The sequence below is a fragment of the Arachis ipaensis genome, chromosome B6 (genome assembly GCF_059453495.1).
Source record: "Arachis ipaensis isolate K30076 ecotype BB chromosome B6, ASM5945349v1, whole genome shotgun sequence".
Classification (NCBI taxonomy): Eukaryota; Viridiplantae; Streptophyta; class Magnoliopsida; order Fabales; family Fabaceae; genus Arachis; species Arachis ipaensis.
Window position 1 is genome coordinate 64951042 of NC_142441.1, and position 9574 is coordinate 64960615.

The 9574-nt window shown below is 37.9% G+C and overlaps 1 non-coding gene across 1 annotated transcript; it reads left to right on the forward strand.

Moving 5' to 3' along the window:
- The first annotated feature begins 7212 nt into the window (after positions 1 to 7212).
- On the forward strand, positions 7213 to 7320 carry LOC148556239 (small nucleolar RNA R71). The gene has a single exon (XR_015888185.1). It is a non-coding gene; the product is annotated as a small nucleolar RNA R71 (small nucleolar RNA).
- Positions 7321 to 9574: the final 2254 nt, after the last annotated feature.

The window sequence follows — 9574 nt, forward strand, 5'->3', positions numbered from 1 at the left end:
ATAATTGTTGATTAGTTAGATGAAGAACAAAGTTATAGAAAATAAGGATAAAAAGAAGAATAGAGTGATTAACCCAATAAACACTGAGTGACTAGAGAGTAAACACAAAATCCAGTGAGGGTTCAATAGCTCATCACCATATATCTCTGCTTAAATTGTTAACTGTCTTGCAAGTTTGCAAAATATTTTTACCCATCTCAATTGTAAAAGTGCTTCAACATTATCTAGGGTTTGGCTATGCATATATGATTCCTTGAGAATATGAGTTAATTTAACTACATGTAAGTTTTATATACAAGTGAATAACTATTAGAATTGCATGATTCATTTAGGTAATTACATTTAGGATAGATTGCATTGCATGAGATTCCAGCACTCTAACCTTACCTTACTCTTTATCTTGGACTTAGCATGAGGACATGCTATTGTTTAAGTGTGGGGAGGTTGATAAACCCATATTTTATGATATATATTGTGCTCAATTTAAGTGATTTATTCAACCCTTCACCCAATTATTCATGTAAATTGCATGGTTTTACTTTCCTTTCCTTATTATGTGATATATGTGAAAAAAACATGTTTCCTATGCTTTAAAAATAATTATTTTAATTACCCTTTATTACTATTCGATACCGTAATTTGTGTTTTGAGTAGTTTCAGATCTTCTAAGGCAGAAATAAATTAAAGGATGAAAAAGGAAACATACAAAAATGGAAGGAGAGCACAAAATGGAGTTTTTGAAGAAACTGGCAGCGACGCGAACGCATGGACGACGCGGTCGCATGCCCAGCGCAAAAAAGGTAGTGACGCGAACGTGTGACTGACGCGGACGCGCGCCAAGAGCAGAACACAGATGACGCGTATGCATGACCGAAGCAAACGCGTGACAAGGAAAACTCCAGATGATGCGACCGCGTGACCCACGCAGACACGTGACAGATGCCACGCACTAGAAAATACAGAAAATGCTCCCAGCGATTTCTGAAACCCTTTTTGGCCCAGATCCAAGTCCAGAAGGCACAGATTAGAGGTTATGAAGTGGGAGAATGCATCCATTCATTATCATGTCTTGAATTATTCACTTTTCTTAGTTTAGATGTAGTTTTTAGAGGGAGAGGTTCTCTCCTCTCTCTTAGGTTTTAAGATTAGGATTTCTTATTATTTCAATTTAGTATTCCGACTCTTTATCAGGTTCAATGTTCCTTTTACTTTATATTTCTCATTTACTTTCAGATACTTTAATGCTTTCCTTTAATTACTTTTGTTGCCAAATTGGATTATGAACCATTCATGTTTAGATTTAATTTTCTATTTAATATAATTTGAGGTATTTCAAAATTATGACTACTTTCTTTTATTTACATTAATAATTTAGATTCTCCCCTTTTGGCTTTGGTTGATTAATTGGTAACTCGTGAGTTGTCAAACTCATCGTGATTGATAATTGTTATCCTTGCTGATTGATTTAAATCCCTATAACTCTAGTCCTTCCTTAGGAATTGACTAGGACTTTAGGTGTTAAATTGATTTACCCACTCGACTTACCTTCATAGTTAGTGGTTGACTTAGTGGAGAGCAAAATATAATTCTCATCACCATTGATAAGGATAATGGTGCACGAAATTGTGATGTCCAGGCTCAAACAATCCCTGGTAATGGCTCCAAAGCTTGGTGCTTTGAGCTTAATTCATAATTGTCATAACTTCGATACAACTAACCAGCAAGTGCACTGGGTCGTCCAAGTAATACCTTACGTGAGTAAGGGTCGAATCCCACGGAGATTGTTGGTATGAAGCTGCTATGGTCACCTTGCAAATCTCAGTCAGGCGGATTTAAACATGATATTTTATTAGATTAAAATAAACAATAAAAGGGATAGAGATACTTATGTAATTCATTGGTAGGAATTTCAGATAAGCGAATGGAGATGCTTTTCGTTCCTCTGAACCTCTGCTTTCCTGCTATCTTCATCCAATCAGTCTTACTCCTTTCCATGGCTGGCTTTATGTGATACATCACCACTGTCAACGGCTACTTTCGGTCATCTCACGGGAAAATGATCCAATGCCCTGTCACGGCACGGCTAATCGTCTGGAGGCATCACCCTTGCCAATGGCTTCATCTTATCCTCTCAGTGAATAATATGCTCACGCACCCTGTCACGGCACGGCTATTCATCTGTCGGTTCTCGATCATGCTGGAATAGGATTTACTATCCTTTTGCGTCTGTCACTAACGCCCTGCAATCGCGAGTTAGGAGCTCGTCACAGTCATTCAATCATTGAATCCTACTCGGAATACCACAGACAAGGTTTAGACCTTCCGGATTCTCTTGAATGCCGCCATTATTCTAGCTTACGCCACGAAGATTCTGGTTATGAGATCTAAGAGATACTCATTCTAGCTTAATTCATGTAGAACAGAAGTGTTTGTCAGGCACGCGTTCATAAGGGAGAAGGATGATGAGCGTCACACATAATCATCACCTTCATCACGTTCTTGGGTGCGAATGGATATCTTAGAAGAGAAATAAGAAGAATTGAATAGAAAACAGTAGTACTTTGCATTAATCTTTGAGGAACAGCAGAGCTCCACACCTTAATCTATGGAGTGTAGAAACTCTACCGTTGAAAATACATAAGTGAAGGTCCAGGCATGGCCGAGATGGCCAGCCCCCTTTTACGTGATCAATAGATCAAAGGCTGATCAAAAGATGCCTAATACAATAGTAATAGGTCCTATTTATAATAAACTAGCTACTAGGGTTTACATGAGTAAGTATTTGATGTATAAATCCACTTCCGGGGCCCACTTGGTGTGTGTTTGGGCTGAGCTTAAGTGTAGCACGTGCAGAGGCCATTTGTGGAGTTGAACGCCAAGTTCTGTGCCAGTTTGGGCGTTCAACTCTGGTTTTGGATCCTTTTCTGGCGCTGGACGCCAGATTTGGGCAGAAGGCTGGCGTTGAACGCCAGTTTACGTCGTCAATGCTTGGCCAAAGTATGGACTATTATATATTGCTGGAAAGCCCTGGATGTCTACTTTCCAACGCAATTAGAAGCGCGCCATTTCGAGTTCTGAAGCTCCAGAAAATCCACTTTGAGTACAGGGAGGTCAGAATCCAACAGCATCAGCAGTCCTTTTTCAACCTCTGAATCTGATTTCTGCTCAAGTCCCTCAATTTCAGCCAGAAAATACCTGAAATCACAGAAAAACACACAAACTCATAGTAAAGTCCAGAAATGTGAATTTAACATAAAAACTAAGGAAAACATCCCTAAAAGTAACTAGATCCTACTAAAAACATACTAAAAACAATGCCAAAAAGCGTATAAATTATCTGCTCATCACAACACCAAACTTAAATTGTTGCTTGTCCCCAAGCAACTGAAAATCAAGTAGGATAAAAAGAAGAGAATATACTATAAATTCCAAACTATCAATGAAACATAGTTTCAATCATATGAGCGGGACTTATAGCTTTTTGCCTCTTGAATAGTTTTGGCATCTCACTTTATCCATTGAGGTTCAGAATGATTGGCATCTATAGGAACTCAGAGTTCAGATAGTGTTATTGATTCTCCTAGTTCAGTATGATGATTCTTGAACACAGCTATTTTATGAGTCTTGGCCGTGGCCCTAAGCACTTTGTTTTCCAGTATTACTACCGGATACATAAATGCCACAGACACATAATTGGGTGAACCTTTTCAGATTGTGACTCAGCTTTGCTAAAGTCCCCAATTAGAGGTGTCCAGGGTTCTTAAGCACACTCTTCTTTTGCTTTGGACCTTGACTTTAACCGCTCAGTCTCAAGTTTTCACTTGACACCTACACGCCACAAGCACATGGTTAGGGACAGCTTGGTTTAGCCGCTTAGACCAGGATTTTATTCCTTTAGGCCCTCCTATCCACTGATGCTCAAAGCCTTGGGATCCTTTTTATTTGCCCTTGCCTTTTGGTTTTAAGGGTTATTGGCTTTTTCTGCTTGCTTTTTCTTTTTCTTTTTTTTTTCTTTCTTTTTTTTTTTCGCCTATATTTTTTTTTTCTGCAAGCTTTGTTTTTTTTGCTGCTTTTTCTTGCTTCAAGAATCATTTTTATGATTTTTCAGATTATCAAATAACATGTCTCCTAGTCATCATTCTTTCAAGAGCCAACATATTTAACATTCTTAAACAACAACTTCAAAAGACATATGCACTGTTCAAGCATACATTCAGAAAACAAGAAGCATTGTCACCACATCAATATGATTAAACTAAGTTCAAGGATAAATTCGAAACTCATGTACTTCTTGTTCTTTTGAATTAAAACATTTTTCATTTAAGAGAGGTGATGGATTCATAGGACATTTATAACTTTAAGACAGAGTTTACTAACTACTAATGATCATGTAATGAAGACACAAACATAGATAAGCACATAACATAGAAAATGAAAAACAGAGAAAGTAAGAACAAGGAATGAGTCCACCTTAGTGATGTCCTTGAGCTCTTCTATGTCTCTTCCTTGTCTTTTCTGCTCCTCCTTCATTGCTTTTAGATCTTCTCTGATTTCATGAAGGATGATGGAGTGCTCTTGATATTCCACCCTTAGTTGCTTCCAATAATTGTGTGGAATAAAATGTATCCCCTGAGGTATCTCAGGGATCTCTTGATTTGCAGTCAAATGTTCTACCACTGAGCTATAGACCTTTGATGGAAGCTTTTGTCTTCCCTTTCCTCTTTCTAGAGGCTTCTCTGGCCTTTGGTGCCATCAATGGTTATGGAAAAAACAAAAAAGCTATGTTTTTTACCACACCAAACTTAGAAAGTTGCTCGCCCTCGAGCAAAAGAAGAAAGAATAGAAGAATAAGAAGAAGATATGGAGGAGATGGAGGGAGATGTGTATTCGGCCATATGGGTGGGATTGGGTGGGAAAGAGATGTTGAATTTTGAAGGAAAGTGGGTGTTTGGATGTGAGTGGTAAAGAGTTAATAGGGAAGAGTGTTTATTGGGAATAGAGGATGATTGAGAAGAGAGAAGAGAGTGAGTGGAGGTAGGTGGGGATCCTGTGGGGTCCACAGATCCTGAGGTGATCCTGTGAGGTCCACAGATCTTGAGGTGTCAAGGCATTTACATCCCTGCACCAATTTAGGCATGCAAAATGCCCTTGCACACAACTCTGGGCGTTCAGCGCCAGGTTGGTGCCCATTTTGGGCGTTCAACGCCCATTTGCTGCCATTTCTGGCGTTGAACGCCAGAACCATGCTTGTTCTGGGCGTTCAGCGCCAGGATGCTCCCATTCTGGGCGTTCAGCGCCAGAACTATGCTCTGTTCTGGCGTTTGAACGCCAGACAGATGCTCCTCCAAGATGTGATTTTTCTTCTGCTGTTTTTGATTCCGTTTTTGATTTTTTTGTTTATTTTGTGACTCCACATGATTATGAACCTAAGAAAACATGAAAAACAAGAATTAGATAAACATGGGGTTGCCTCCCAACAAGCGCTTCTTTAATGTCAATAGCTTGACAGTGGGCTCTCATGGAGCCTCACAGATGTGCAGAGCTTTGTTGAAACTCTCCAACACTAAACTTAGAGTTTGGATATGGGAGTTCAACACCAAACTTAGAGTTTGGTTGTGGCCTCCCAACACCAAACTTAGAGTTTGACTGTGGGGGCTCTGGTTGACTCTGCTTGGAGAGAAGCTTTTCCTGCTTCCTCCCCATGGTTGCAGAGGGAGATCCTTGAGTTTTGAATACAAGGGAGTTCTCATTCCATTGAAGGACTATTTCACCTCTGTCAACATCAATCACAGCTCTTGATGTGGCCAGGAAAGGTCTTCCTAGGATGATGGATTCATCCTCTTCCTTTCCAATATCCAGGACTATGAAATCAGTAGGTATGTAAAGGCCCTCAACCTTTACTAATACATCTTCTACTTGTCCATAAGCCTATTTTCTTGAGCTGTCTGCCATCTCTAGTGAGATTTTAGCAGCTTGCAGCCCATAGATTCCCAGTTTCTCTATTACAGAGAGGGGCATGAGGTTTATCCCTGAACCAAGGTCACACAGAGCCTTAAAGATCATGGTGCCTATGGTACAAGGGATTATGAACTTTCCAGGATCCTGTCTCTTCTGAGGCAATGTTAGTTGATCCAGATCACTTAGTTCATTGATGAACAAGGGAGGTTCAACTTCCCAAGTATCAATGCCAAACAATTTGGCATTCAGCTTCATGATTGCACCAAGAAACTTGGCAGTTTGCTCTTCAGTAACATCCTCATTCTCTTCGGAAGAGGAGTACTCATCAGAGCTCATGAAGGGCATAAGGAGGTTCAATGGAATCTCTATGGTCTCTAGATGAGCCTCAGAGTCCTTTGGTTCCCCAGAGGGAAGCTCCTTATTGATCACTGGACGTCCCTGGAGGTCTTCCTCCTTGGGATTGACGTCCTCTCCTTCCCTTACAGGTTCGGCCATGGCACTTATGTCAATGGCCTTGCACTCTCCTTTTGGGTTCTCTTCTGTATTGCTTGGGAGAGTACTAGGAGGGATTTCAGTGATCCTTTTACTCAGCTGGCCCACTTGTGCTTCCAAATTTCTAATGGAAGACCTTGTTTCATTCATGAAACTTACAGTGGCCTTAGATAGATTAGAGACTAGATTTGCTAAATTAGAAGTATTTTGTTCAGAGTTCTCTGTCTGTTGCTGAGTTGATGATGGAAAAGGTTTGCTATTGCTAAACCTGTTTCTTCCACCATTATTAAAGCCTTGTTGAGGCTTTTGATCCTTCCATGAGAAATTTGGATGATTTCTCCATGTTGAGTTATAGGTGTTTCCATAAGGTTCACCTAAGTAATTTACCTCTGCTATTGCAGGGTTCTCAGGATCATAGGCTTCTTCTTCAGAAGATGCCTCTTGAGTACTGTTGGATGCAGCTTGCATTCCATGCAGACTCTAAGAGATCATATTGACTTGCTGAGTCAATATTTTATTCTGAGCCAATATGGCATTCAGAGTATCAACTTCAAGAACTCCCTTCTTCATAGGCGTCCCATTACTCACAGGATTCCTTTCAGAAGTGTACATGAACTGGTTATTAGCAACCATGTCAATGAGTTCTTGAGCTTCTGCAGGCGTTTTCTTTAGGTGAATGGATCCACCTGCAGAGGTGTCCAGTGACATCTTTGATAGCTCAGATAAACCATCATAGAATATATCCAGGATGGTCCATTCTGAAAGCATGTCAGAAGGACACTTTTTGGTCAACTGTTTGTATCTTTCCCAAGCTTCATAGAGAGATTCACCTTCTTTCTGTCTGAAGGTTTGAACATCAGCTCTAAGCTTGCTCAGCTTTTGAGGAGGAAAATACTTGGCTAAGAAAGCCGTGACCAGCTTATCCCAAGAGTTCAGGCTGTCTTTGGGTTGAGAATCCAACCATAATCTAGCTCTGTCTCTTACAGCAAAAGGGAAAAGCATAAGCCTGTAGACTTCAGGATCTACTCCATTAGTCTTAACAGTATCACATATCTGCAAGAATTCAGTTAAGAACTGAAAAGGATCTTCAGATGGAAGTCCATGAAACTTGCAGTTCTGCTGCATCAGAGAAACTAATTGAGGTTTCAGCTCAAAGTTGTTTGCTCCAATGGCAGGAATAGAGATGCTTCTTCCATGTAAATTGGAATTAGGTGCAGTAAAGTCACCAAGCATCTTCCTTATATTATTATTATTTTCGGCTGCCATCTCCTCTTCCTATTCAAAAATTTCTGAAAGGTTTTCTCTGGATTGTTGTATTTTAGCTTCTCTTAATTTTCTCTTCAGAGTCCTTTCAGGTTCTGGATCTGCTTCCACAAGAATGTTCTTATCCTTGCTCCTGCTCATATGATAAGGAAGAATGGACAGGAAAATGATAATAATAATAGAGATCCTTTATACCACAGTATAGGGATCCCTTTGTGAGTGGAAGAAAAGAGGGGGAGACAAAGCACGTGATGTAAAAGAAGAAATGCAACTGTGCGAATGGAAGAGATGTGAGATGAGATGTTAGGATATGAATGAATAAATAGAATGAGATGGGGGAGGAATAATTTTCGAAAATTATTTTGAAAAAGGGTTAGTGATTTTTGAAAATTGGTTTTTGAAAATTGTTAGTATTTTTTTTTCGAAATTTTTTTTTAAAATAAAAATAAAAATAAAAATAATTAGTAAATAAAAAAGAAATTTTTGAAAAAAGGGGGAGGTATTTTCGAAAATTAGAAAGGGAGAATTAGTTAGGTGGTTTTGAAAAAGTTAAGAAACAAACAAAAAGTTAGTTAGTTAGTTGAAACAAATTTTTGAAAAGATAAGAAGTTAGGAAGTTAGAAAAGATATTTTGAAAAGATATTTTTGAAAAAGATAAGATAAGAAGATATTTTTGAAAAGATATGATTGAGATTAGTTTTTGAAAACGATTTGATTTTTAAAATCTCAATTAATGACTTGATTCATAAAAAATCACAAGATATGATTCTAGAACTTAAAGTTTGAATCTTTCTTAACAAGCAAGTAACAAACTTCAAATTTTTGAATCAAAACATTAATTGATTAGTTGTTTTCGAAAATTTGATTTAAAAATAAGAAAAAGATTTTTGAAAAATATTTTTGGAATTTTCGAAAATAACTAAGAATTTTGAAAAAGATTTGATTTTTGAAAAAGATTTTGAAAAAGATAAGATTTTCAAATTGAAAATTTGATTTGACTCATGAGAAACAATTTGATTTTAAAAATTTTTGAAAAAGTCAATCCAAATTTTCGAATTTGATGAGAGAAAAAGGGAAAGATATTTTTTTTTTGATTTTTTGAATTTTTATGATGAGAGAGAAAAACACTAAAAAGATGCAATGCATGAAATTTTTAGATCAAAACATGTGATGCATGCAAGAATGCTATGAATGTCAAGATGAACACCAAGAACACTATGAATGTCATGATGAACATCAAGAACATATTTTTGAAAAATTTTTAATGCAAAGAAAACATGCAAGACACCAAACTTAGAATTCTTTAATGCTTACGCACTAAGAATTCAAGAATGCATATGATAAACATGAAAAGACACAAAACAAAAAATCATCAAGATCAAACAAGAAGACTTACCAAGAACAACTTGAAGATCATGAAGAACACTATGAATGCATGATATTTTCGAAAAAATGCAAGATGCATATGCAAGTGACACCAAACTTATAATGTGACTCAAGACTCAAACAAGAAACAGAAAAATATTTTTGATTTTTATGATTTTCTAATTTTTTTTGTATTTTTTTCGAAAATTATATGAAAAAGAAAAAATAAGGATTCCAAAATTTTTAACATGAATTCCAGGAATCTTGCATTCTTAGTCTAAAGCTTCAGTCCAGGAATTAGACATGGCTCACTAGCCAGCCAAGCTTTCAATGAAAGCTCCGGTCCAAAACACTAGACATGGCCAATGGCCAGCCAAGCTTCAGCATTTAATTCAGACATGACACGCCTGACATACCCTACAGTCGTGTAAGAGCTGATGGTTGGAAGCCTCAGTCCAAAAGAATTTAGACATGGCTTTACAGCCAGCCAGGCTTC